The sequence below is a fragment of the Suricata suricatta genome, chromosome 6 (genome assembly GCF_006229205.1).
Source record: "Suricata suricatta isolate VVHF042 chromosome 6, meerkat_22Aug2017_6uvM2_HiC, whole genome shotgun sequence".
Taxonomy (NCBI): Eukaryota; Metazoa; Chordata; class Mammalia; order Carnivora; family Herpestidae; genus Suricata; species Suricata suricatta.
Genome location: NC_043705.1, coordinates 139,533,951 through 139,560,695, shown reverse-complemented (window position 1 = coordinate 139,560,695; position 26,745 = coordinate 139,533,951). Strand labels below are relative to the sequence as shown.

The window sequence follows — 26,745 nt, the reverse complement described above, 5'->3', positions numbered from 1 at the left end:
TAAATCCCCAGCAATGCTATTGCTGGTTCATAAGGGAGTTCTAGGGATAGTTTTTTGAGGAACCTCCACACTGTTTTCCAGAGCGGCTGCACCAGTTTACATTGCCACCAACAGTGTAGGAGGGTGCCCGTCTCTCCACACCCTCCCCAGCATCTATAGTCTTTTGATTTGTTCATTTTAGCGACTCTGACTGGCGTGAGGTGGTATCTCAGTGTGGTTTTGATTTGTGTTTCCCTAATGATGAGTGATGCTGAGCATCATTTCATGTGCCTGTTGGCTATCTGGATGTCCTCTTTGGAGAAGTGTCTATTCAGGTCTTCTGCCCATTTCTTCACTAGGTTATTTGTTTTTCGAGTGCGGAGTTTGGTGAGTTCCTTGTAGATTTTGGATACTAGCCCTTTATCTGATATGTCTTTTGCCACTATCTTTTCCCATTCTGTTGGTTGCCTATTAGTTTTCTTGATTGTTAAACTTGATTTTAAGAGAACTTCACACCCATTTCCAGCCTTTTCCCCAGGGTTTTGTTGGGCTCTATGGACTCAGACTGCAGAAAAGGAGGTCACGTGAGAAAACATGAGAGCCACAGAAAGCAAATGAACTCTGTGAACTGAAGACTGTTCTCGGATAAACGTTACAGGAACTCATTCTGGCTTTAACTGCACTGGAGCGATCAGAGACTGTAGGGAGATAATACTTTATCCACTAACTCTAGAGACAATGATAGATTTAATAATCAGGGAGAATATCTCCTCACATAATATGACTTCACAATAAGCTCTGAGATGCCTTTGGTTTGTACGAGTAGAAGTCAGCGTCCTAAGAGCTCCAGTTTATTGAGCGCGTCCTGTGTGCTAACAACTGCTCTGGGCACCCTCCCCACATCATCCCACATTCCTGTCAGAGTGGTGCCGTCAGAAGGCCGATTTTATAGATGCAGTAACTGCGGCACAGAAAGCTTTAGCAACTCGCCTGAGATCACGGAGACCAAGTGATAGAGCCAGAATTAAAATTTAGGTAGATCCACCCTCCTTACCAAGATGCTGCACTCTCTAACCAATCAGTTTTCAATTTCATTTTTATAAACAACCAGAAGTTAGGATGCATGTCTGTCTCTTGGGGATTTCATTAGAAGAAGGTAAAGTTCATTTAATTTAGGATTAACTCCATGTCCATTATGTGTTTTTCAGTGGTAATTGCTTTCCGTTTTTAAATCAAGACTCATATAATTTTAAAATTATCAGCAACACACACAGACATTTTATGCCATTGACTTTTGGCATATTTTTTTTGGTAAAGAAAAATATTTTATGTTTAAGCAAAGTCCATTTACAACTTCAGATGGCCTCACTGTAAGGATTCCAGGACCCAGAGTCAGGGGATGGGATGGAAAAGGAGAGGTCTTACCCAGAGAAAGATAAGGGCTCTCAACCATTTTTTAAATGTTTATTTATTTATTTTGAAAGAGAGGGAGACACACACACACACACACACACACACACACACACACACACAGAGACAAAGAGAGACTGAGAACCTGTATAAGAGGGAGAGGGGCTGAGAGAGGGGATCCCAAGGAGGCCTCACTAGGTCAGCGGCACAAAGTCACAGTGTGGGCTCGACTCCACAAACCACAAGACCTGAGCTGAAAATCAAGAGTCCAATGGCCCCCTGCCTGAGCCACCCAGGCTCCCCTCAACCGGTTCCTAAACACAATCTCTTTCTTTTCTTTTATGACCTGGTCTCTAAATTGTACTTGGCCCCACACTGGGCCCATTTCTCCAAATTCCTTCCAAATTAGTTATGTTCTGTATTTCTCTGGCTTTTGCAAGTCACAGGGGATTCATTCAATTAATGACTACGATGTCAAATACAATCGGCCATCTGGAGGTTTATGTCCATAGAGATTTATGCTGTTTGAGGTATAATAAATAACACTTCCCAGACATTAAATGTTCTCCTAATTTGTATTATTCTACTACACTTAGTGTTTTCCTGTTTTAAATTTTCCATAGGGATTGGCCATGCCAATCAAAATCTGCTGGTTGGAATTAAAAACATATTTTCTTGAAACAAGGTCTGATAATAAAATACGTATCTGTTTCTTCAGTATATTCATTTATTTGTATTTATGGGTATAATATATTATCTTGTGCCAAAACTATTTAGTATTTCTATCAAAATCCCCTACTATGCCCAGCAAGATGCCCTCTAATTAATGGATTCAGAAACTGATGCATGTATAAACCTAATAAGCTAAAGTCTTGACTGGGTTTGTAAAATTTACACAAATCATCCAACTTTAATATTCAGAGTGCTAAGCCTTAGTAGTTGCTCAACAAATGTTAGTGGCCAATTAAGTCTTCTTCCACACGACTCTGGGAGGCAGGGACTATGATTAGCTCTATTTTATAGGTAAGGAGACTGAGGTTCAGAGAGCTTGAGAGACTTGTCCAATTTTTTTTAAGTTTATGTGTTTATTTGGAGAGAGAGAGAGAGAGAAAGAGAGAGAGGGACAGAGCAAGAGAAAGAGAGAGAACACGCAAACAAGGAGGGGCAGAGAGAGAATCCCAGGCAGACTCTGTGCTGTCAGTGCAAAGCCTGACCTGGGGCTCAAGTTCATGAACCATGTGATCATGACCTGAGCTGAAATCCAGTCAGACTCTTAACTGATGGAGCCACCCAGGCGCCCTCCCAATTTGTTGAAAGGAAGCCCGAGAACCAGCTTGACTTTCAATGAGTCTACAGCGCGTGCCTGTTGCATGAAGCAGAGCCCACCCATCTACAGCTATGGTCCTCAGGGATGGCTAAGGAAGGTGAAATCTGGGTGGGCACAAAGGAGGAATAAGGATGGAGTGCAAAGGACACTGTTCTCTTTGGCATAACAGAACCAAGCACACTCGAAGTTTCTCCTCCTCTTCAGGGACTGTTTGACTTCCATTTGAATAAGCATCAGAGGTCCAGACTACGGTCCAGACTTCCTCCAGGAAGGTTTGTATCCACTAGGATCATGGGAAGTGTGTATTTCCTCAAGTAATGAGAACATTCAGATTCACATTCTATGCAGGTGGATACAAAAATAAGCAGAAGATGTGGTCTAGAGTTTTTTTACCTTCAAGTAGAAGTCTGTAAGGTCTATAAAATATTTCCTAAGTTAGAAAAACCCTTTACAGGTTTGAGAAGTAATTCTAATTGGTTGAAATATTACACACATTTTGACAGCCTGGATATAAACTGCGGAAGGCACTAACTTTCGGTGAGGAACACTGCCAATTCTGCTGAGTATCTTCATTTCCCAGAGTGGAGTCAAGTGGCTTAGAAAGTTGTTGTTATTTAAAATTTGTATTCTGGACAACACTAGAGCTAGACGTTTGTGGATCAGTTTTAAATACCTTTTCTTCATCCCCTATTCTATATGCATAGAAAGACTCCATGAGTTTTTCTAAATGTGCCTTGACCGATTTATGTTCTGAGTCTCTGGAATATCTGAGATTTCAAGTTTACTTCCTACTGCGTGATTTAATACATCCCTGATGGTTAGACAGAAGAGGGGAAAGTGTCCTGAATCAGCAATGCGGGGGGGGGGGGGCGAAAGGAAAATTTACTTTCAGGAGAATAAGCCATCCCAACTGCACCAAGGATTCCCAGGCTCCTTTCTGCTACATTTAGGTCTCCTCTTCCTATTTCAGAACATCTTTCCCAGAAAGCACAATTTGTATTTGTAGGTTTCACACACAACCTAACCAGAACTTTAGGCAGGAAGTGTGTGACAATCATCTTTGAATACAGGTATTTTTCATGTTTGTGTAGCAGCTGGGGATGCCCCAAATATTTTGGGGAAATGACTCTTAGAATTAAAATCACCCTATTATAACACAAAGAAAAATTCAGTCTTGTCTCATTTTCTCTGAAATGCCAAATCCACAGAGTTGCTATGAACATCAAGGTTACCCAATGTAGTAGGATGCTGATGAAGGGAAGGGCAGGCATGGTTACCTTGGAGGAACACAAATATTTATAAGGGATTGCTCCTTTAGCAGCTATTGGGAAAAAATAACGCTGCCAATAAGAGAATGCTATCTAAGCTCCTCCCCCTCTCTCACCTCGCCGAGTGCCACCAGAGAAGAGAACTGTAAATACATTTTCCAAAGCAGTCCCATTGCTGGAGCCATGGTCCTCAGACCCATTAAATCTCTTGCTATGGAAACTATGAAATCTCCTAATGGGCTCCCTCCAGCCTGGAAAAATCCCCACCCCCAGTTTATCCTGCACCCCAACACTACTGCACGGTTCCAAAGCAAACCACATCTTACTGGCCTTCTAGAAACTCTCCACTTGTACTCCGTCACGCACAGCCCTGTGCTCCTGAACAGCCCCGTAGGCTGGCCCCTGCCTCTTCCCTCGGCACGGTGTGCAGGTCCCTGCACGGGCCTGGCAGTCTCCCTTCCTCCATCACTAACGTGGGCCATGTCCCAACTGCTGGGAAATGCAATTCTGCTCAAGAATTAAGACCTGTGGGGGCGCCTGCGTGGCTCAGTTGGTTGAGCGTCTGACTTTGGCTCAGGTCGTGTTCTCACAGTTCGTGGGTTCGAGCCCCGTGTCAGGCTCTGTGCTGACAGCTAGCTCAGAGCCTGGAGCCGGTCTTCAGATTCTGTGTCTCCCTCTCTCTCTGACTGTCCCCTGCTCATGCTCTCTTTCTCTCTCTCTAAATAAATAAAAACGGTAAAAAAAAAAAGAATTAAGAACTGCAAACGCTCTTTCCTGATGACAAAGTAGTTGACATCCACAGGCGATGCTGGTGTGTTAACACAGAGACTTGAGACATCATCTGTGGGCCACACCCCTCTGGAGAAGATGCGAGTTCCTGGCAGTATGGACGCTTCTCAGGCTTCTTCTGTGTCAGGCAAATGGAACCTATCACGCTTGTCCCACTCAGATTTCACACTTGTCTGTCTAATTGGTTCGTGGTGGTTTTCTCCACCGGGGAAGTAAACTCCAGTGGACAGGTGTCATGCGATTTGGAACTCATTGGATTGTTCCTGGGGGCTGGCACACTGGCTTACATACAGTCAGGCACATAGTGAACAAATGAAATTATGCCAGGAGAAAAACATCTCAAAGATAAAAACAGGAACACGATAGAACACAATACTGCATACGCAAATACCATGTAAGCGCTAACTTAACGGTCACTTGCTCGATAGCCTACCATACCTCCCTGGGCTTGCTCATTCACTCGTTTGTTCACTGAGTTTTTCCTGAATGTCCATGAACTATCGTGAATAACATAAGATCCCTGGCCGTAGAAGCTTCCATTGGGGAGGTTGAGGCTGGAGGTAAGAGGAACAAGACACATGAGCAAGGCAGAGTCTCTCAACCTTGGGGCTATGGATATTTTGGAATATTCTTGGCTGGAAAAGGGGGTGGGTTTCCTAACGTCGTAAGATGTTTAGCAACATCTCTGACCTCTAATGACTACACACCAATAGCATCCCCTTCAGTTGTGACAACCCAAAATATCTCCAGATATTGCTAAGTACCCCAGGGGTGGGCAACACCAACCCCCTGCTGAGAACTACTGGTTTAGGGAATATGTCTGATGGTGTCCGACAAAGATCATAGGAAATGAATCTTTCTGGTCATATTACATAGGACTCTGTTGACTCCCTGTGGATACTGCTGCCAAGAGGCAGAGCAGATTTCTTTTACCGGACGCTAGTGAGTTCTGGTCTAGAACCGGGAGCGTGAAGAGGACACTATGGTAGTCACCTCTCTTACTGTGTTTCACACACCTAAGTGAATGAACAGCTGTCAGCCCAGCAGGAGGCACGGAGGACCACATGTGTCAGTTGGTGGGACATCCCAGGAGTTCATTAGCCACCCTAGTGGGCACCTGCGGGCTGACAGGCCCTCTCTGGCGCGTCATGCCTTCTTAGCACTCCCTCAAACTGTTGCGAGAACGGATGACTATTTTATGCTTGCTCCTTGCACATAGCTCTGCAGTCTGAGCACAGATTGGCAAGAAGAGGTATCTGGGAATCCCTGCACTCAATAACTCTTCTCACGTTTTTCAGCCTCTTCGTCATTCTCCTATTACCCTGCCAGATGCTCTTCTGTCAAAGAAGAGAGCCAGTGCGGTATTTTCAGTCGTTATGTTCCTGGGGTGAATAATGCTTCTCCACTGATCTGGTGTCTCAATCAAACTTAGATTTCACTGGAAGTCAGATGCTTTCTGGGCTGCTTCCACGAGCCCTGTCCTGTGACGGCAGGAAGCCAGTCTCAGACCTCAGGCTTAACAGATTTCCTCTCATAAACCCCAGACATCAGAGCAGCAAAACCCTTCCCATCAGGGAAGCCGGCATATGCTGCATTGTAATGAGGTCTGCAGGCGAGGCCGGCGACAGACAGGCAGCGCACCTGGGCTGGGGAGCTGGCGCAGCTGAGAGCGTGCGGAGGGGCTGGCGTGGGCCTGCTCTCCTCCTCTTTCTCCCCTGAAACACGGTGGCCTCCATCTGGCTGCCCAGAAGCCCTTTAAGACGTGAACTTGTCACCACAGCACAACAAGCGAATGCTGGGTAGGCCCATGATTCAAGGTCACACAGGAAATTCTTAAAGACTTGTGTGTTCCAATTCCTCCCCCAGACAAGGGAATCTGTTCATCGCTAATTCCTTATGTAAATAAAATGACCCAATCATGGTACATTTCACCTCCTCTGCTCTTTTCACTTTCGTGCGTGCACATGCATGCGCGTGTGTACACACACACATACACACACACACACACACACACACTGATTTTTTTTTTAATGGAAGAGTTTACAAAACCCATTAAGTTGTTTTCTCAGCTTTGGAGCAGGTCAGAGCACCTGAGATACAGGATAGAGTAAGGAGGACAGTCTGCACCGTGATCAAGACAAAGGGCAGTCGTGCTTCTGAAGTTTGGGAAATTAAAAACATTAAAAAAAAGTTTTAGGCCATATTTAAAAACCTTCCTATTTTTATATTTTATAAATTTTTGGCTAATGTTAAACAGAAACATTCTGTGCATGTTCTATAATCTTTTCATTTATTTATACATACATACATACATATATATATATTTTTTTCTTTTTGCTTCTGATTTCCCTCTGCGTACAGAAGATCTGCCAAGGAAAAGATTCTTGGGTCTCTCTCCTGCCTTCCACGTGTCACAACTATATGGACTGGTGTGTCCTTTCTATAGCCCCTGTGATGGTTAGTTTCACATGTCCATTTGGCTAGGCGACAGTACCCAGTCACTGAATCAAGTGTCGCCCTGAAAGTACTGTGTGGATGTGGTTAGTATCAACAACTGGTTGACTTTAAGTCAACTTCAGATCACCTTCCATAGTAAGTGGGCCTCATCCAATCAATCAGATGAACGCCTGTAAAAGTAAATATGAGGTTTCCAAAAGAAATTCTCAGAGCTGCAGTATCAGCCCCTGCCTGAGATTCTAGCCTACAAGCCTGTCCTACAGATTTAAGACTTGCTAACCCCACAGTCACAGGAGACAATTTCTGAAAAATCTCGCTTCTTAGTGGGCATACATGTATGTATATATGTACACATACACACACATATATATACACGTACATCTATACACAAACTTACATACACAAATGTAACGTATATATATTATATATTATGTACAGTGAGTGTATATTTATGACATAAAAAAAGTAAGAGAAACTGAGAATCCTCTATCTAACCTCTTAAATGGGGGTATACTTGATACAGCAGCAAGACAAGGAGGTTGCCCGTTCCTTCCCTGCCCCGTCCTCACCTCTGTTTCTCACATTAAGAGGTGGGGCCTTTCTCCCCGAATCTGGTCGGGCTCAGTGACCTGTCTGCACTACCAGAACAGGGCTCCGGGGCCAGGTCGTAAGGAGCCTTGCAGCTTCCGTCTTGGTCTTGTGGGAGGTTCACTCTCGGACGGTCCCTCTCGGGTCCCAGCCACTGTGCTGGGAGATGCCCAGGCCCCACGGAGTGGGCGCCCTGGTCAGCCGCCCGGCCTGGCTTCCAGACGGCATCCAGTGCCAACTGCGCACGTGAGAGTGTCACCTCGGGGGCCGAAGGGAAGCAGGACGCGCCACCTCACAACAGCAGGCCTCCTTGGCAGAAAGCTGATTTGAGCTGCTCATTTTTGAGAAAGTGCAGACACAGGAGAAGTTCTGCAAACAGAGTAGACGTCACCCTTTCCTAAGGGAAATGTACATTTATATGGGACATTTCTATTTGTTAAGTCTCCCTCTCTGTGCCAGGAAGAGAGGATGACTCCAAGTGACCAGGAATTGATCAGTGGAGAAGACAGGGACGTTGGTCTGCATCACAGACCTCATCCTAGTTCAGCATGTGTTTCCTGGTGCCCCCCAGCCCCGCCCGCCCTTTGCCAAGCGCTTCTCCCCCCACCCATCATCTCTCCTTGCCTTCGGCTGAAGATGGTGCGTGAGCCTGGGGGCGTGGGTCACCTTGGGGACTTAGTTTCCCTGGGGATCTCCCAGGTGTACCTGAGTATGCACGTTCATTTCAGTGCAGTGCTGCTGAAGTGAGCACGGAGCACACAAGGTAATGAACTTGGTTTTGTCTTGCTAACTGTATTTCGGGGCACCTGGGTGGCTCAGTTGGTTACGTATCTGACTCTTGATTTTGGTTCAGGCCATGATCTCATGGTTCATGAGTCTGAGCTCCACGATGGGGTCTGTGCAGACAGCGCAGAGTCTGCTTGGGATTCTGCGTCTCCTTTTCTCTCTGCCCCTCTCCCACTCATCCTCTCCCCCACCTCAAAATAAATAAACTTAAAAAAATCTATATTTTATTACAGGGCAGGAGGGCTGTGTCAGCCAACAACTCAGAAGGATAAAAGGAACATTATTTGTCCTCCCCTGGGATGTCCAGTTCTGTGAGGCCATCACGCATCCTAGGAGACCCCCCAGGGGAAGACCACCCAGCGAAGCCCACTTTACCAGAGAACCGGACCTTGTGGTCCATCGCGGTTTGAAGCCACTACTTTTCGAGGTGACGGCTGGGCGTTGTGCGGGAGCCGGTGACCCCAGCACACAGTCCAGCTTCTGTTACAGTGCTCTCAGGCCCCTGCCTTTGTTTCGGCCAAGGTTACTCTTCACACTAATTACTGAAAACACTGACCCAAGAATTCTGAAACCCTCAGCCCTTCCCAGGATGGTGCGTCTCATATTTGGTGAGAGAGGCCTGCAGCTGGGAGTGAAAGGTAGAAAACAAAGACCAGAATGAGAAGACACACGGCAGGTACACAAGTGTGTATTCAACAGGCTCCCTCAAGCAATGCTTACAAGTACGAAGTGATACAGCCCCGTAGTTAGACCTCTTTGGAAGGTCTGGCCCATAAGATGCTACTAAATAACAAGTTATTGCTGTAATGCCGTAATAATGACACGTTTTAAAACTGTTATTTCTTCTGATGGATCTAATTTACATAGTAAGGAAAGGCTCTCACACACACACGGTCTCAGGTGAAAACCCAAGAATCAATACCCCAATTTCTTTGAAAGAGAAAAATATTTTCAAATGTCATGTAATGTGGATTTTTAATATGTAAAAAGGGGATAGCTAGAAATCTGAAAAAAAGAAAGGCGACAACTAAGGACTATTATGTTACAGGTGATCGGGAAGGAAGTAACATGAAATCTGGTATTATCAGAAAAGTGTAACAGAGGAGTTAGCTGGCCTTTATCTGGATAACGGGTATTAAATTAATCCTGACATTTCTCTCATTGAAACCAGCCCAAGACCAGGACTCTAAATATTTCACCTGTCATTGGCTCACACAACTTGGAGGGATGAATCTTGCTCTGTATGCAAGGCGATGGCGGGGGGTGGGGGGGGGGCATTTTCACTATGACACAGGGCCACAGTCACGCACGCGCACGTATGTCCTTACACTTCACCTTGGCCCAGCAGGGACTCAAGGTGGTTTCCTTCTCTCTGAAAAAAAATTTTTTTAATTAATTAAAAAGAAGGCTCTCAATGTAGAGGCAAATGACGCATTACACATTAGAAATAGGGTCATGGGTGTGGGGTCCCTTCTGGCCTTTTATACGCTCCTCCAGGTGAGATCTCTTGGCTTTGTCCTGGAGCGGGAGAGGGGATGGGGCTGAGCTCCTGTATATTCTGGGACTTCCTTCCGCCAGGGCCCGCCAGCAGGATAGCCTGTGACTTGTTGCACGCTGACACTGCTCAGCGGCTGGCGAGCTGCCCAGTGTCCTCCTGGCTGGTTAGAAATGGAGACTGACAAATACCTAGTTACAAAATCCACCAGCTGAAAATAACAGTTAACTCTCTGAAGGACAGAATCACTTAGCATTTTTATTTGGCTTCCGTCTCAGGCACAAAAGCAGCCCTTATGGTCCCTCGGAACAAACCATGGGCATCTGTTTCCCAAACTCTGGACTGCAGGACTCCCTGAGGGCAAAGCCTCTGGGCTCCTGAGGCCCCAAGGCAGATGTGGGAAGGTGGGAACCGCTGCAGGCTTTGGTCTTTCCAACCCACCACTAGTTCTGGTGAGAGAGAAAGAAAGGGGAGGCAGGGGATGTACTGGGTTTTGTAGCTTGCTCGGCAACTGAATGGACGCACAATCTTCCTTCCTGAAAGTCAACTTGAAATTGAAATACTAGGATTACAACATGTAAAACAACTCAGTGACTACCCAGACCAGTCATGGTAGACAACTACTTAATAATAAAAAAACTCTACGTCCAACGCCTCAGTTAAACAAGAAATCAGGTGTGCTAGAATGGATCCCACGTGCAAGCTACTTTGATCAAGTGCATCTATGAAAGACACCCAGTTTCACAGGTGCATCTGACATTCAAGATCGGGGTTTTGTGATTCCTCTTCTACTCCTTCCAACAACACAGACTTCAGGGGCACCTGGATGGCGTAGTCAGTTAAGCGGCTGACTCTTGATCTCGGCTCAGGTCTGATCTCACAGTTTGTGGGTTTGAACCCCACATCAGGCTCTGCACTGGTGGCATGGAGTCTGCTTGGGATTCTGTCTCTCCTCTCTGCCCCTCACCCACTTGTGCTCTCTAAATAAATAAATAAATAAATAAATAAATAAGACAATACAGGTTTTAGAAAACTTGTTCCTTGAAAAAAAATTTCCCATCAGAGTCACTTAATCCATGTGCATACAGCCTGCTGTGCTCCAGAAGGAATGTCTGACAGCTCCTACAAAAACCTATCATTTCAGAGGTGAGAGACATCTGGGTACAGCCATCCAGTCCAACTGTCACCTGATATGTGAACCCAGATTGTAGAATAATTTAAATATGTGCATGACCAGAAAGGCCCTCTTCCACTTGAGGATGACTACTGTCCATTTTCTTTTAGATAGTTTTTTTAATTTTTAAATTAAAAATAAATTTTTTTGAGAGATAGAGAGATAACGTGAACAGGGGAGGGTCAGAGAGAGAGAGGGAAACACAGAATCTGAAGCAGGCTCCAGGTTCTGAGCTGTCAGCACAGAGCCCGATGTAGGGCTCAAACCCATGAACCACGAGATAGTGACCTGAGCCGAAGCCAGATGTTCAACCGACTGAACCACCTAAGCACCCCTTTTTAAATTTTTTAATGTTTATTTATTTTTGAGACAGAGAGAGAGACAGATAGTGAGCAGGAGAGGGGCAGAGAGAGATGGAGACAGAATCTGAAGCAGGCTTCAGGCTCCGAGCTGTCAGCACAGATGTAGGGCTTGAACTCACAAACCATGAGATTGTGACCTGAGCTGAAGTCAGATGCTTAGCTGATTGAGCCACCCAGGTGACCCTGTTAATTTTCTTTTAAACACTGACCCCACATCTGCATCTCAACCAATTTGGTTTTGAACCTGACTTCTGAAACCTTATAAGACATCTAAAATCCCTTTTCTATGATTTCTCAGTATTTCAAACTAAACGATAAAAAAAAAAAAGTTACAGAATGCTATGGCTAGAAAGCAGAATATTTACAGTCATTAAAAATTATGTTTAAACAATATATGTAATAACGTGGAAGGGCATTCATAAAATGATATTCAGTTAAAAAAAAAATCCCAAGATACAAATCTCTACAGGAAATGATCCCAAGGTGAGTGTGAGTGCATTGCGTGTGAAGGAGGGTGGGGGCAATGAGAGATAAGAGAGAGAAAGAATGGACACGAAAACAGAATTTAAATGACTGAGAGAATACATGAACAGGTCAACAGTATTATCGATGGCAGCATCATGAGTTGCTTTTAAAATATTTTTGTATTTTCCAGTGTGAGCCTTGGATCCAGACCTTTATAATTATTGTGTGCCTCTCTCCTCAACCCCTCCAGACTCTTCATATGTATTTTGCCTTTCCTTGGAACACACTTCAGAACACGTCTGTCTATCCATCTGCCATTCCCTATAGCAGCATGTCCCCTGAAGCCTCATGTTTATCTCGAAACAAGACACACACGTCCCTTTAAAAAACGTGCCTTTAATTCTTTTAATTAAGATCAGTCTTTTAATTCTTAGGCTCAGCCATTAAAATGACTGACTGAAATATTTGTTTCCATCATTTGTTTTCATCTAAGGTAGATTCTAAAATCCAGGGATAAGCGTCAATTTCCCAAAGGATAGCTACATGACATTATGAGTTGAAAATACTTGATATTACAATATTTGGGGTCCCTCCAAAATACATTTTTTGACAAGATATGTTGGTAAGATATATTGATGTCTTAACCTCCAGAACCTGTGAATGGGGCTTTATTTGGAAATAAGGTCTTGGCAGATGTCATACAATTATGAAGTCATGCTGGATTAGGTTGAGCTCTAATCCCATGACCAGTGTCCTTACAAGAGAGAAATTGGGACCCAGAGATACTCGCAGAGAGAAGACGATGTGAAGATGGACACAGGGAGACACTGTGTGACCAGAGGCAGGGAAAGTCGGGTGATATGTCTAGAAGCCAATAAACGCCAAAGATTGCAACCACCAGATGCTAAGAAGAAGCAAGGAAGGATCCTCCCCCAGAGCCTTTGGAGAAAGCCTGGCTCTGTTGCCTCCTTGACCTTGGCTTTCTCGCCTTCCAAACTGTGAGTAAACAAACTTGTTGTCTTAATCCACTAAATTGATGGTCATTTTTTATGGCAGCTCTAGGAAACTAATGCATTTAAAAAAGTGTCTATTCTTCTAACCAACCTCTGCTTGAGTTATAAGCAAAGTCTCATCTTTAGAAAATACTTTTAAAGAAATATTTTAGTTGTGATCAATTGAAAGGCCTTATGCTTCGAATATCCTCTTCACAACTAATTTTCTGACAGTGAAGTAAAACTAGATTTAACAGAATCATAATAATATTTAATATTGTCAACAGGTATTGAATGCTTGCAATGTGCTGAGCATTAGGCTGGCAGCATTATATACATCCTGCATATGTAAACACACACACATTTCTAGGCCTATGTTATATACATGTGTGTTTTGTATATGTTTTATCTACAAACACAAATTTAATATTCTAATCTAGGGATCAGCAAATTTTTTCTCTTCAGGGTCAGAAAATCAATATTTTAGGCTTTGCCAGCTATGGAGTCTCTGTCAGAACTAATCAGTGCTGCCATGTAGCTCAAATGCAGCCATAGAATAAACATTAAAAATGGGCGTGGCTATGTCCCACCAAAATTTTATTTGCAAAAGCAGTTGGTGGGCCAGGTTCAGTCCGTGGGCTGTAGTTTGCTGACTGCTGCTATACTCCTTTGAGCGAGATAATGATGTTTTCACTTAGGCGGGGAGCAGAGGCTGGAAGTTTAACATCTTGGGCAAAGTCACACAGTTAATATCCGGTAGCTCTAGGGTCCCAACCTGGCACCAAGTCTCCAGAAAGTAGGGTTACAATCACTTGGCAATACTGTCTCAGCACAGGCAAGGACAGCTTCACGATTCCCTCAACAGTGTATGAATTAAATCACGAGCTTTAACAACCTTCGGATACCAATACTATCTTGGCAGAAGAAACGTCACAACACGATAGAAGCAACATTTTATTAAGTCAAAACAGAAGTAGCTCGAAACGTTCTAAAGAACACTGCAGATAGGTCAGAAATGATGTAGGAAGTTCCGGTGAAAATTCAGGGTCACTGATTGTCAGTGTCTTGACCAATCCATGTGTAAGAACACAAACGCAATGTAAACAAGAAAAGGGAAAAAATGGAAATTGAAGGAAAGTGTGAGGCACATCTCCACATCTTTGCTGGTTTTCTAGCTATAAAAAGCAATTAAAGGGATTTTTAAAAAAAGTTTCTTGGAAACACAGAAGAAACAGATGTGGTGTCCCACAACACAAGCCCCCTCCTTTTACTGGATAGTCATACCTTCTATGAAGGACGTTTTGTTACTTAGTGCTTTGCTGGGATTTTGGTTTTCTAAACTCGCTGGTAGTATTCACGTAGGTGTCAAGCCATTCTGCTCAGAGGACACATGGACACTAAATATTGGGAAATTCATTGAAAAATCACTCACCATCACGGTATGGGTTCTCTATGCTTACAAACAGCACTTCTCACTTAGCTGGTTCAGGTAACACTCATCAATGGGCACAGGGCACCCACCTTACTGAGGGACTTCAGAGTCTGTAGCTGAGAGAATTCAATGACTGACTTTTCCTTTGCGTAAACACAGCATCACGTCTATATCTCTCAGATCATTTGAGTTGATAGCTTTGGAACAGAACCACAGGACGACCACTTGAGCTTATTTTAATTCTAAGTAAAAAGAATTTATTTCCCAGAATACAGTTTTAGTTGAGCATGGCAAATCACAGTGGGGCGATGAATCCTTGTCTCATTTTTATAATTATCGTAAGTGCACATAAAAGCATAAATAAAGAATGAAGAATTAACTCCACAAATAAACTTGGACTAGGGCATAAAGCTGCAGAGCATTACTGCGTTTAACTCTCTGCTGTAATGAATGCCACAGACAAATAGAGTTAAATGGGTTAATTAGTCACCAGTGGCTCTTTTAATTGTGGTATTGAAAATCTGAGACAGACGAGAGAAGAATTCTCATCACAGGGCTACCTGGGCTTCAATGGGAGAGTTGGCCTAGGAAAGTGGCGAGTCTGAAACATTGCGTAACTGATCACCTCTCTCCCTCTCCTTTACTTTTCATAATTAGCTGCACACTATTAAGTTAATGCACATTTATCTACAACAATTCAATTCAGACTGCAAAGAATCTTTCTAGTCTATAATTACACTCCAGCTTAATTAGCATAATTTCCACTGCACATATTTTAATAAAGACGCTGCCATTATGGGTTGACTTCCCACGTCGAAACTCTTCCGGGGAACAACACAAGGAGAGACAAACGTCTCCTGCTCAGGAGTTGTCACAAATGCACGCAGATGATGTGAGGTCTACTTTCGATGAATGAGGATGTTGGGAAGGGCATGCCTCCCAGGGAGGGGACCTGATGGAAGGTTCCACACTGCCATTGTCCACTGAGGGCATGAGCAGCAGGGCATTCACCCTCCATAATTACCAAGGGCGCGGTGACGGGTCAGTTGTGCCGTGTGGTGCTAGGGTTTGACCTCATTAGTCTGTGCATTTCTAGGCTGAGGTGTGAAAATATCTCCACAGTTTACTTGGGATCTGTATCCCCAAGGGACAGCCATTTGCTGTCTCAAATCATGCCGCTACTAGATGCCATTAGTTATTCACTAGGACTCAGAATAAATGAGACCTTTTGGATGAGTTTATTAACTTGAGAGACCCTAAGCAACTTGGTTCTTCCTCCAACGCTCCCTTGCGGGAGACCAATTAACAATGAGAGAGAGCCATCCTTCAGGTCGGGTGCTGAAATGGCAAATACTTAGTGAGATTTAATGGGACCAAATACATTTTGCAAGTGTTGCAAATCTGTCCTAATAACAAAAATCACTGGATTCAAAGGAGAATCTTCAGTTCCAGTGGCCCATTATATTTTGCATAAACATTTCACTATTACGAAAGTTTGCTCTTGTTTTTGTTTTAACATTTTAACCAAGACCTTCATCATTTCTATTTGTTATCCGGAAGAAAGAATGAGGCATTTTGCTCACTCTGAGTTTGCAACTTTTAAAGGTACAACAGAGAAGGAGTGAGGCAAAACATAAGAGACTTAAATACAGAGAACAAACTGAGGGTGGATGGGGGTGAGGTGGGAGAGAGGGGAAAATGGGTGAGGGGCATGACAGAGGGCACCTGTTGGGATGAGCACTGGGTATTGTATGTAAGCGATGAACCACGGGAATCTACTCCCAAAACCAAGAGCACACTTTATACACTGTGTATTAGCCAATTTGACAATAAATTATAGTAAAATAAAAAGATAAACAAAGGGAAGTGACAGCATCATTTAAGGGATAAGACGATGAGCCTTGAAAAGAGTGAGCGAAGCCCGCTGTTATGCAGAAAAATGTAAAATAAGAGAACCATAAGGGAAGCAGGTGGGTCAAACCTACGGTGGGGAAACCCAAGAAGACACCGCTTCTGAGGAGGTCCCACCAGGGGCAGGAGGCGGGATTCAGAGACGCTGTCTGAAGTGGGGGTTTAGACCTGCCTGACATCAGCGTCTTTCTGGAAAGCCCAGGGATTCCAGGAGACACAGACATGTGTCCCTTATCTCAAACATTTCTGTATTTTCTTTTCCCGAGGAATAGCAGAAACATAAAGCAAAAAAAAAAAAAAAAATGACTGAGCTTAGAGTCATTTCAGTAAGGTACCTAATTAATTCTCTCAGTCACCAAAGGAACAACTTAAAAATAACAACGATTGCATGGGAAGCATGGCCACACCATTTACACTTGATGGAATACAAAGTACATAACAAAGGCTCATTTATATCATCACATTATGTATTTTTCCACACCATCAGTCTTCAGCCATTTAGAGGACATGGGTCCTGTGAATAGTTCCTTTGGTTTGTACTTATTTCTTCAAAACTATGAGCTCGTTTCTTTTGAAATAGGATTTCCCCAACAGTGAACGATGTGCACACTAACCCTTTCACGCTTCAGTCCTGGGGCCAACTCTTCCAGTAGCACACTCACAGGTGTCTGAAGAGGTTTGGGATGTCAGATACCGAAATGGACCTGTCTTGATTTCAGTCATGGCATCCATGCTCCCTTTGCTCCTTTTCTTTCATCAAACCGTTTCATTAAAAAAAATACACCATACCTAAGAATATGGCCTCTGAAGGCAACCTGCCTTGGGTTGAGTTCAGGTTCTCTACTTAATGGCTGCGAGACCAGGGGCAAGAGATAGGGACTTTCTTGCTCACCTGCAAAATGGGGACACACTAATATCTAACCTACAGACATGCAGAGTGAGGGAGGCGTGGGAGAGAAAGTGCTTAGAACAATGCCCACCCCAGCACGTGATGCTGATTCACTCACCTTTCCCTGTTCCCAAAACTTGAGAGATATAACAAAGCAACTTTACAACACTCTGGGGGCTCTTAAATCTGAAAAAAATGTTAAATCTATTCTGTGCAATGACGGGAATGCTGGAAAAGTATTTTCTCCGATTTATTTATCTTGACCAAAATAGTATTCAGTTTGAAAAGGGCACCCTGCTTCCTCACTTAAGAATTTCAACCTAAATTTATGTTGTGTCCATACCTTATATTCAACTGGGCCACAGCACATACTTAGCTCATAGTATTGTAAGAGGGTCGAAAGAATGGACATGGATTTGAAAGTTTAATACTAAGAAACCGGTGTTCTGATCTCAACAAAGACTACATCTACATGAGGTTCACAATATACATTTGGCATAATTGTAAATACTTAACAAAAAAAGGTGTCTCTTTTTGAATTTGCCGCCAGAGTTCCTCTCTAGACTTCGCAACCCTGCAGAATGATTTTTACAGGAGTAAGCCCTCCCCCTCAGAAAATGTATGACATCATCAATATTTATGTTCACATTACATAAGCCAAAAGGCAGAAATGTGCAAAGAGTTAGAAGGCTACTTATGAATTACAGAATACAGAAATTATACTAGTCATTATAAATTGTAGAATGTGGATCCTTGGATTGCATGATTATGTTCATCTCGGGAATGTTAATCTCCTAACAACTTTTCAAAAGTTGCCAAGTTTGTAAAACATTGACATTCAGACACATTACACTTCATCACTTCTCAATCCCTAGTCACACATCCTGCACGATGAACTGGAGTAAAATTTGTATCTAAGTCCTCAATTTTGAGTTCACCTTTGATTCATGTTGGAATTTACTAGAATTTGTTCCCACTAGCAGAACTTCCCTAGTGGGAGGCCCGATGGGGCTCTTTTTATCTTGCTCACAAACACAAAGTGCAAGTATGGTAGGATTTTCGCTGCTACCTTATTTCTAAAGTCCTAGCAAGCCGCTACTAATCTATATACCCAGAGACCCACACAGTAAATACTGCATTCCTATGTAGTTAATATACATCAGCTAATAGCAATTGTTGTAATACCACACATAGCATCAGTGCAACCTGTCAGATGTATTACTGTATTTTTATAAGTCCTCTATGTACAAAGGAAAAGAATATGGTAAAAAAAAAAAAATCCAGCCACTGTACTATTCGAACTGTGAGAATTCTCATGTTTTTGCAGTGTCAGATTTCTGGCTAGTTGGAATTTTAGTCAACAGGGAGACAACAGGTTATGTAATGCTCATTAAAAAATACAGGATCCTTGCTTCAACACAGGGTGCCATTCATTCGAATCAGTGTCAGGCAAGGATCAAGTTCTTTTCTCCCTAAATCAGTGTTTAACATTATCCTTGTAGACTTTCTTTGCATGGCATTATTGGATTGCTGTAATCCAATCTTCAGCCTTGTTATTGTAAAAAAGCTTAAAATAGCAGATAGGAAAGCTACCATAACCAGCAGATAGAAAAAACTAACCAAATAATAGTTTGAGTGAATGCCATGTGGAACCAAACATAAAAATATTTATCTCCATTAAATTGTATGATGCATTTCCAGGAAGTAATCTACTAATTATAATTCTCTGGCACTTGGCAGTAAAACAAGAAGTCTCTGGGGGTGCCTGGGTGGCTCAGTCGGGTAAGCATCTGAGTCTTGATTTCAGCTCAGGTCTTGATCTCACGTTTCACGGGTTCGAGCCCCACCTCAGGTCCTGTGCTGACAGTGTGGAGCCTGCTTGGGATCTCTCTCTCCTGCTCTCTCTGTCCCTCCTGTGCTTGTGCATTTTCTCTCTCAAAAATAAACTTAACAAAATTAATACCTATAAGAGTAAGAGAAACATGTGAATCATTGCTTTCACTATGACTATAGCAATGTTTTTCAAAAATTTTTAGTAATGAGCCACAACATGAACTATTTACACTGCAGTTCAGTGCATACAGACCCAGGCACACACATAAATGAATGCATAATTAAGAGGGAAAGTAAGGTGCCCTCATTAAGGCAGATGCCTTTTTTATTTAAAAATTTTAAGATTTATTTTTGAGAGAGAGAGGGACAGACAGAGCATGAGTGAGGGAGGGGCAGGGAGAGGGAGACATAGGATCTGAAGCAGGCTCCAGGCTCTGAGCTAGCTGTCAGCACATGGGCTCAAACCAATGAACCAGGAGATCATGACTGAGCCTAAGTCCAATGCTTAACCAACTAACCCACCCAGGTGCCCCAAGGTAGCTTGCTGCCTTTTGATAGGTTATTTTTTGTCTGTCCTACTTTACTCTGTTTTATGCCATTAAATTATTTTCAGAATACTTTGCTTGCTTGCTTGCTTGCTTGCTTTCTTTCTTTCTTTCTTTCTTTCTTTCTTTCGAGAGAGCAGGGGAGGGGCAGAGAAAGGGAGAGAGAATCCCAAGCAGGCTCTACACTGTCAGCACAGAGCCTGGCGGGGGGCTCAAACCCATGAATCACGGGATCATGACCTGAGCCCAAACCAAGAATCAATTGCTTAACTGACTGAGCCACCCAGGCGCCCAGAACACTGTTCTTGACCAACGAAAGTATTTTACTATCCACTAAGGCACCACAATTCAAACAATTTTATATGTATACAATAAATTTACACATTTATACACATATGTACAATTATTTATGTATATATACATATACACATTTGTATATACAAGTGTATGTATATACATATATATTATTATAGGAAATCTAGATAATCATGCACACTCACTTATCACATAAAATATCACATATAGTGAATTATTTGACAATTTTACTAGTAGTTAGCTTTAAAGGCTAAAAGTAGGCTGAGGAAAGAGGTTTTTTTTATTGTTTTCATTTGATTTAAATTCCTGCTTTACTCAACATTTACCTCTTTGCTTTCTCCGCAGTTATGATCTACTCTTCAGAGACCTGTGAAGATGATGAGGTAACACTGATACTGATAATATTGTCTCCTTCCATCCGGACACTGATCTCTGTTACCAGGTGGGCCCACTGCCCTTCTGACATATTTTATATTCAAACGAAGAGGGGACAGTTGGCTTAGATTACCCATGGGACAGGATCGTGTCATTCCTTTGAGAAACTCATGTCATCTGCAAATCTGGGTCCAATTACCAGTTGCATCCCTACCAAGGGCTGGCTGAATGAGAAGTGAATGAAAGGCTGAAATATAGAGAAAAGTGACTTCATTCTGAGACATGACCCACCCCACTCAACATAAGGAGAAAAGGACTTACTGGGGAGAAGACTAACTGTGTAAATACAAAGGCCTAAGCTGTTCGCAGAATGCCACCTAAAATATTACAGAACTAATTTTCTTCACAGCTACAATTTCCATTTGCTAATAAAGACAAGTGGTGATCACTTTGAAAATACCAATTCCTGCAAAATTCACAGAGGGAGAATTTAGATCATTTTTGTGCTCAAATTTGTGCATTAATTCAGAAAAACATTTACAGCAACACAAGGTTATTTTCCTACAGAAATATGTCATTTCTTCATCTGATCTCTCACTGTCTACAGCAGAAAACACCATTCCACACTCAAAATATTTCATAGCCATCAATAATGACATAATTTTTTAGCATCTAATAGGTGGAGGGGTTTGATAATGTTTCTCGGCCAGCATCTAGGAGATTGTATTTTTTTTTTTTTAATATGTTACTTTGGGAAATGTAAATAGTCCTCAATGTTTTGTATATATTTTTAAAATTTTTTAATGTTTATTTTTGTTTTTGTTTTTTGAGGGAGAGAGAGAGAGAAACAGAGCATAAGCAGGGGAGGGACACAGAGAGAGGGAGACACAGAATTTGAAGCAGGCTCCCAGCTCTGAGCTGTCGGCGCAGAGCCTGATGTGGGGCTCGAACCCACAGTGAGATTATGACCTGAGCCGAAGTTGGATCTTAACCAACTGAGCCATCCAGCCACCCCCACATGTATCTTAAAATATATCATAAAAATATATCTTAGGCTCACACACACTCTCTCTCTCTCTCTCTCTCTCTCTCACACACACACACACACACACACACACACACACACACACACAAAGTCTGGCACCCCTTTCCCAAAACAGCAAACCAAACCTCCTTTACTATGGTAATTGTAATTATTCATGCTATGCTATGCTACCCTCCTCATTCTTTTAAGTGCTGGTCAAATGCTCTAAACTGATTTTACTACTCATGGGTGTTCCCCAGCTGGAAAACAAAATTGGGCTAATCTAATCAGACCATGGACTTTTGAATTCTATCTATGTGCTAGACAGAATGCATCTCATAAAAATATCGTAGAAATTCATTTTAATCACTCCGACTGAAAGGGCTAGCTTACTAAAACACATTTAGGCAAAGAATCTCCTGTTACATCTTAGAGAAGAGTCCTAGAATTATGCCCATGAACACATAAAATCCACAGTGTTAGAGCAGGGGTCAGCTTCTGGGCCAAATCTGGGCCACCTCCTGCTTTTGTATGGCTTGTGAGGTAAAAAATGGCTTCTACAAATGAACACTTACAATAGATTTGATGGTAGAGAACACTAACTTTGAACTCAACTTAGGCAAAATGTTATCTCTCCTAAATAGCCTCATTCTTATTGAAAGGCCTATATTACAGGGCACCTGGGTGACTCAGTCCGTTAAGCCTCTGACTTCGCCTCAGGTCATGATCTCATGGTTCGTGAGTTTGAGCCCAGAATCAGACTCTATGCTGACAGTTCAGAGCCTGGAGCCTGTTTTCAGATTCTGTGTCTCCCTGTCTGTCTGCCTCTTCCCTGCTCGTGCTCTTTCAAACATTATTACAAACATTATTAACATTTTATTGTTATATTTTGGATTTCATTAATAATAATTTTGCCCTAGCCATGTACTATTCACCATTTATCTTTTGGTCCACAGAACATAAAACATTGACCATATACCCCTTTACAGGTTTGGCAGCCCATGCATTCATGAAAGCATCATTTTTAAATCACTGTAATTATTAATATGCACACCTGTCAACGCAGGTAGTGACCGGGCTACAACCTGACCACACTGGTGACGCAGGTGGGCGCACAGGTGATCTACACTGCAGGTGTAAGCCTGGCCACCTCCAGGAGCCTCCCTCTCTGCTCCAGGTGAAAAAATGTGTCCCCCTCGTTCCAGGGGCAGCTGTTCCCCTGAAGAGAAGTCCCTCTCTTTATCCAAGGAAACTCAGACGTCGTTGTTAAAAATAACTTTGCTTTTGATTTTATTAGGAGCCAGAAGCTCAGTGGCTTTTCACTGGATGAAATTGCTTTTCACCTGATTCCTGCGGTGCAACGGGACTTATGCAGACTTAGTAAGCATCTCCATAAAGTAAGTAGTTCCTTGCTACGGTGCTCTGGAGAAATGCGCTTTCGGACACAGATAAACGGACTATGGCACAACCTCACATCCACCACATGTAACATGCTCCCCTTTGTTCTTATGTCAACACAAAGCAGCACAATTTAGCTCTTTGTGCATATTTTCCACTAGAAAAATAAGTTTTACTCCGTCCTGATGTTTCATAGTGAGTGTCCCTAAAAAGACGTTTTGCCCTTTGGGGTACAAAGACTTTGAAATTCAGCATGGGAAGAAACACAATGTGATGAATACGTAGATTTTTCTGGGGGATATTTCTGTCTTCTGCTTTTAGTTTCTACCATGTTCTACCATGACCACTTCTGCTCATCTTCCCTCTTTTCCCCATTGATATGAATATGTCTCTTGAGAACATATTGGATGTTCTCCAATATGGAGAACCCTTGAATAACAACTTCCACCACTGTTCCTCACCAGCTCTCATGTTAACTAGGGAATGAGCCAACGTTGCCTTCCTGGTATATGCACCAATGGTCCACCTTATCCTCCAGACAACAGTTTACATTTTACGGAAATCTTACTTTTTACAAGATATATATTAATCAAAGTCTTGTTCGTAAAGCCTTTAGGTCAATGTGTGACAGTTTATATGACTGGTTTGGACCCTTTTAACATTTTTGTTGACTGTATGTCAGCTTTTGCTATAAATATTTTCTTGCAAAACCACCACCTTATTAAATCCCATTTCAGGTGAACACGCAGTGAAATATATAACATTCATCAGTTGTTAGACAAGTCCAAGGTAGGGAAAAAATACGTTCAATATCAAACTGCAAACATATTTTGGAGAGTAATTAGAAAACAAATGTGGAAAGAAATAAAGCAATTTCCACAAAAAGCTGGTTGACCAAAAAAAAAAAAAATGACCGTAGTATGGTATGTTAAGAACTTCCCTGAAACAAGATTTACTCAAGGTTTATTTAACATGGTCTTGCTGCATAGATTAAATAATATATGATCTATCTGAAAATAGATTATAAACTCAAATAGTCAAGTCTCATAATGATTATTTTCTCCCTGAATAAATATTATAGTTCAATTTTGCTCTTAAGCCTCTGATGGAAATGTTGTGGTTTTTTTTAAGCAAAGATTATTTTTGTCTAACAGAGAGTTGCATTTCAAGGACAAAGAATGAGACAAAGCAAGAACCACAGATATACAAGAAATTTTTAAAAAATTAAGTATTTTCTGCCCTGTTTTTCTGTCTCTGCTTCTATAGGGACAAAAAGTACATTTGGGGCATAATTGGCATTGGTCCTTTCAGGGCATTTCCCCACCAATGAGAGACCTCATGGCGTCGGGCTGGAGGGGAGTGGAGAAGTCCAGCTACGTAAACAAATGTACACAGGGGGAGACAGGGGTGGAAGCAGGTTTCCCAGCTGGGCTTCATAGGTGCTGCTGCAAGTGCATTAAGTATTAAATCCCTCCATTTAATCCTCACACAACTCTACGAGGTAGGTGCTAAGATCATCCCCATTTTACAGGTGGGGAAACCAAGGCACAAAGGCACAAGTAAGTGACTCAGGGTCATGCAGCTGGCAAGAAGCAGAGGTAAGATTAAAACCTTGGCTCTTAGTTTTAGTTTTTATTTTTAGGTAACCTCTACACCCAGTGTGGGGCTTCAACTCCTGACCCTGAGATCAAGTGTCACATGCTCCATCAACTGAGCCAGCCAGGTGGCCCGGACCCTGGCTCTTCATGCAGCACCATCTCTTGACCAGTGCTCAGAACCCACGGAGGGTTGGTGGTGACATGGGAACAAGAGCCAGGCTTCTGACTCGTGCTGTATTCTCACACTGCAAGCCAGTGAGATGAGCATACGGACACAGGGAAGGAACAGAAGCACTGGGTTCAATCCTGCCTCCATTGATTCTTAGCTGGCGCTGGACTGTCTTATATACTTGTCTTGCTTCTCAGTCCCTTCAACTATAAGGCAGGTAAGATGCAATCCACCTGTCTACGTTGCTCTACAAATGAATGAATTCCATTGATTTCAACGAGAGTCCAGGGTTTTAATCAAGTTAGAGATTTCATGAACAGCCTTTCCCTGCCTTACCCCACACATCTTAAACTCTTCTCTGTTCCCTGCTTAGCCACAAACTCCTACAGCTCTATATACTCAAGAGAAACAACCATTTGAAACAACCCGAATTAAAGTTTGCCACGACTTCAAATTAATCATGATTCTATTTTGTGCCAATCCATGGGGGAATGCACTGAACAAAATGTATTTCTTCAAAAGACATTTTACTAATTGTGTTTTCTAGTCGATTTAATGTCAGCCAGAGAAACATACAATTTGTAGACTGCTGAATATCTCATTTTAATTCCCAAGTCATCCATTACTTGTGCATGAACTAAAATATACAATTAAAGAATGGTCTGCATTGTTTCCCTGAAACTCAAACAACTTTATTTATTTATATAATTATTTTAAGTGGCTTTCCAGAGCACAAAAGAATGATGAACCCCCCAAACAAATCATGTCTCAAATTAGAAAACTACTATTAGGGAGGTGCAAAGGGGCCCCGAACATATCCTTTCAAGCCCTCACCTCCAGGACCTGTGGATGTGACTTTATTTGAAATAGGGTCTTTGCAGTTGTAATTAAGCTAAGGGTCTTAAAATGAAATCATCTTGAATAGTCTTAGGCCCTCAGTCCAAGGACTGTTTTTCTTATAAGGACATCATGTATCTCCATGTGCCTTTTCCCCTGTGCTTTTGAAAAGCAGGAGAAAAGGTGCACAAAGATGAAGGGAGAGCTCTGAATGGCGTAACCACAAAACAAGGAATACCTGGGCTGCCAGGAGCTGGAAGAGGCAGGAAGGATCATCCCCGAGAGCCCTTGAAGGGGGTGAGGCCCCAGGAACACCTTGTTTTCAGAGCTCTGGCCTCCAGAATGTGAGAAAAGAGTGCATTACTCTAAGCCATAGACTCCGTGGCAATTTGTTCCGGCAGATCTAGGAAATTAATACACTGTGTTTTTGAAGAGAAAGCGAAAAACAGAGATGCAATCCTCTTTAATGTACAGAACAACTTCAAAGTGCTCCCTCGCCTTTTGTTTTCCTTTCCAGAGCAGTGAGAGAAAAGATTTAAAAAACAATCCTGAAAGCACAATCGAAGCACAACTCCAAAGAAATTTGGGTTCTATAAGCATTATTTAAGAACATGTAAGCTTTTAAAACTATTTCATTGAAAACCAAAATCACTGTTTTTAGATTTTATAGTTTCCTTCTTTAAGAAAGAGTAAATATTTGACTTTAAAAAAGCAACAACATGAAAGAAGTACAGAGGAGCTATGGTCCTCAAAACCACAGGCAGACACTTCCAGATGCTGCCAGAGGGACAGTGAGGCTGCTGACTCAGAGGGCGCTGGCACATCCTCTTTCCAAGACACCCAACCCCCCAAAACTCTTCTCGCTGTCAGCAAACTCCATGCCCCCTCTGTGCTGCGAAGCCATGTCCTCACTTCTCTGTCCACGTCTCTTCTCACCGACTTCTCCTCCAGTCCAATGCTTCGGTGCTGTTCCAGCATCATCTTCAGGAGGCCCCCATCCCACACAGTGCTTCCTGTGAGCTCAGCTATCTCTGCCCCACAGCCCCTGGACATGTCCACTGGCAGTCACGGGTGACATGCGAGCCGGCGCATGTCCTCAGTTGTCATTCTACTCAACCTCTTGACAGCACCGACGAGCTTCTCCTCTCCTCTGCAGTGGTCACTCCTCAACTATCTTCATCTCCCTCCTGTCTCTGAGTGCTCACTGTGCCTCCTTCATGGGGCCTATCCCCTTTCCATTCATTCATTCATTCATCTACTCAATCATTCACCCACTACTCACGGAGTGCCAAGATGTGCCGGGCAGGGAACAAAGAAAGAAGTCCTT

At 42.8% G+C, this 26,745-nt stretch overlaps 1 protein-coding gene and 1 long non-coding RNA gene across 3 annotated transcripts in view; one reads left to right on the top strand and one right to left on the bottom strand.

The window, feature by feature from the left end:
- LOC115293284 (catenin delta-2) overlaps positions 1–26,745 on the bottom strand; it is a 356,183-nt gene that overhangs the window by 258,735 nt on the left and 70,703 nt on the right. The window lies entirely within an intron of this gene.
- On the top strand, positions 12,853–22,809 carry LOC115293285. The gene is made up of 3 exons (XR_003909470.1): positions 12,853–13,098; positions 20,363–20,459; positions 22,714–22,809. It is a non-coding gene; the product is annotated as an uncharacterized LOC115293285 (long non-coding RNA).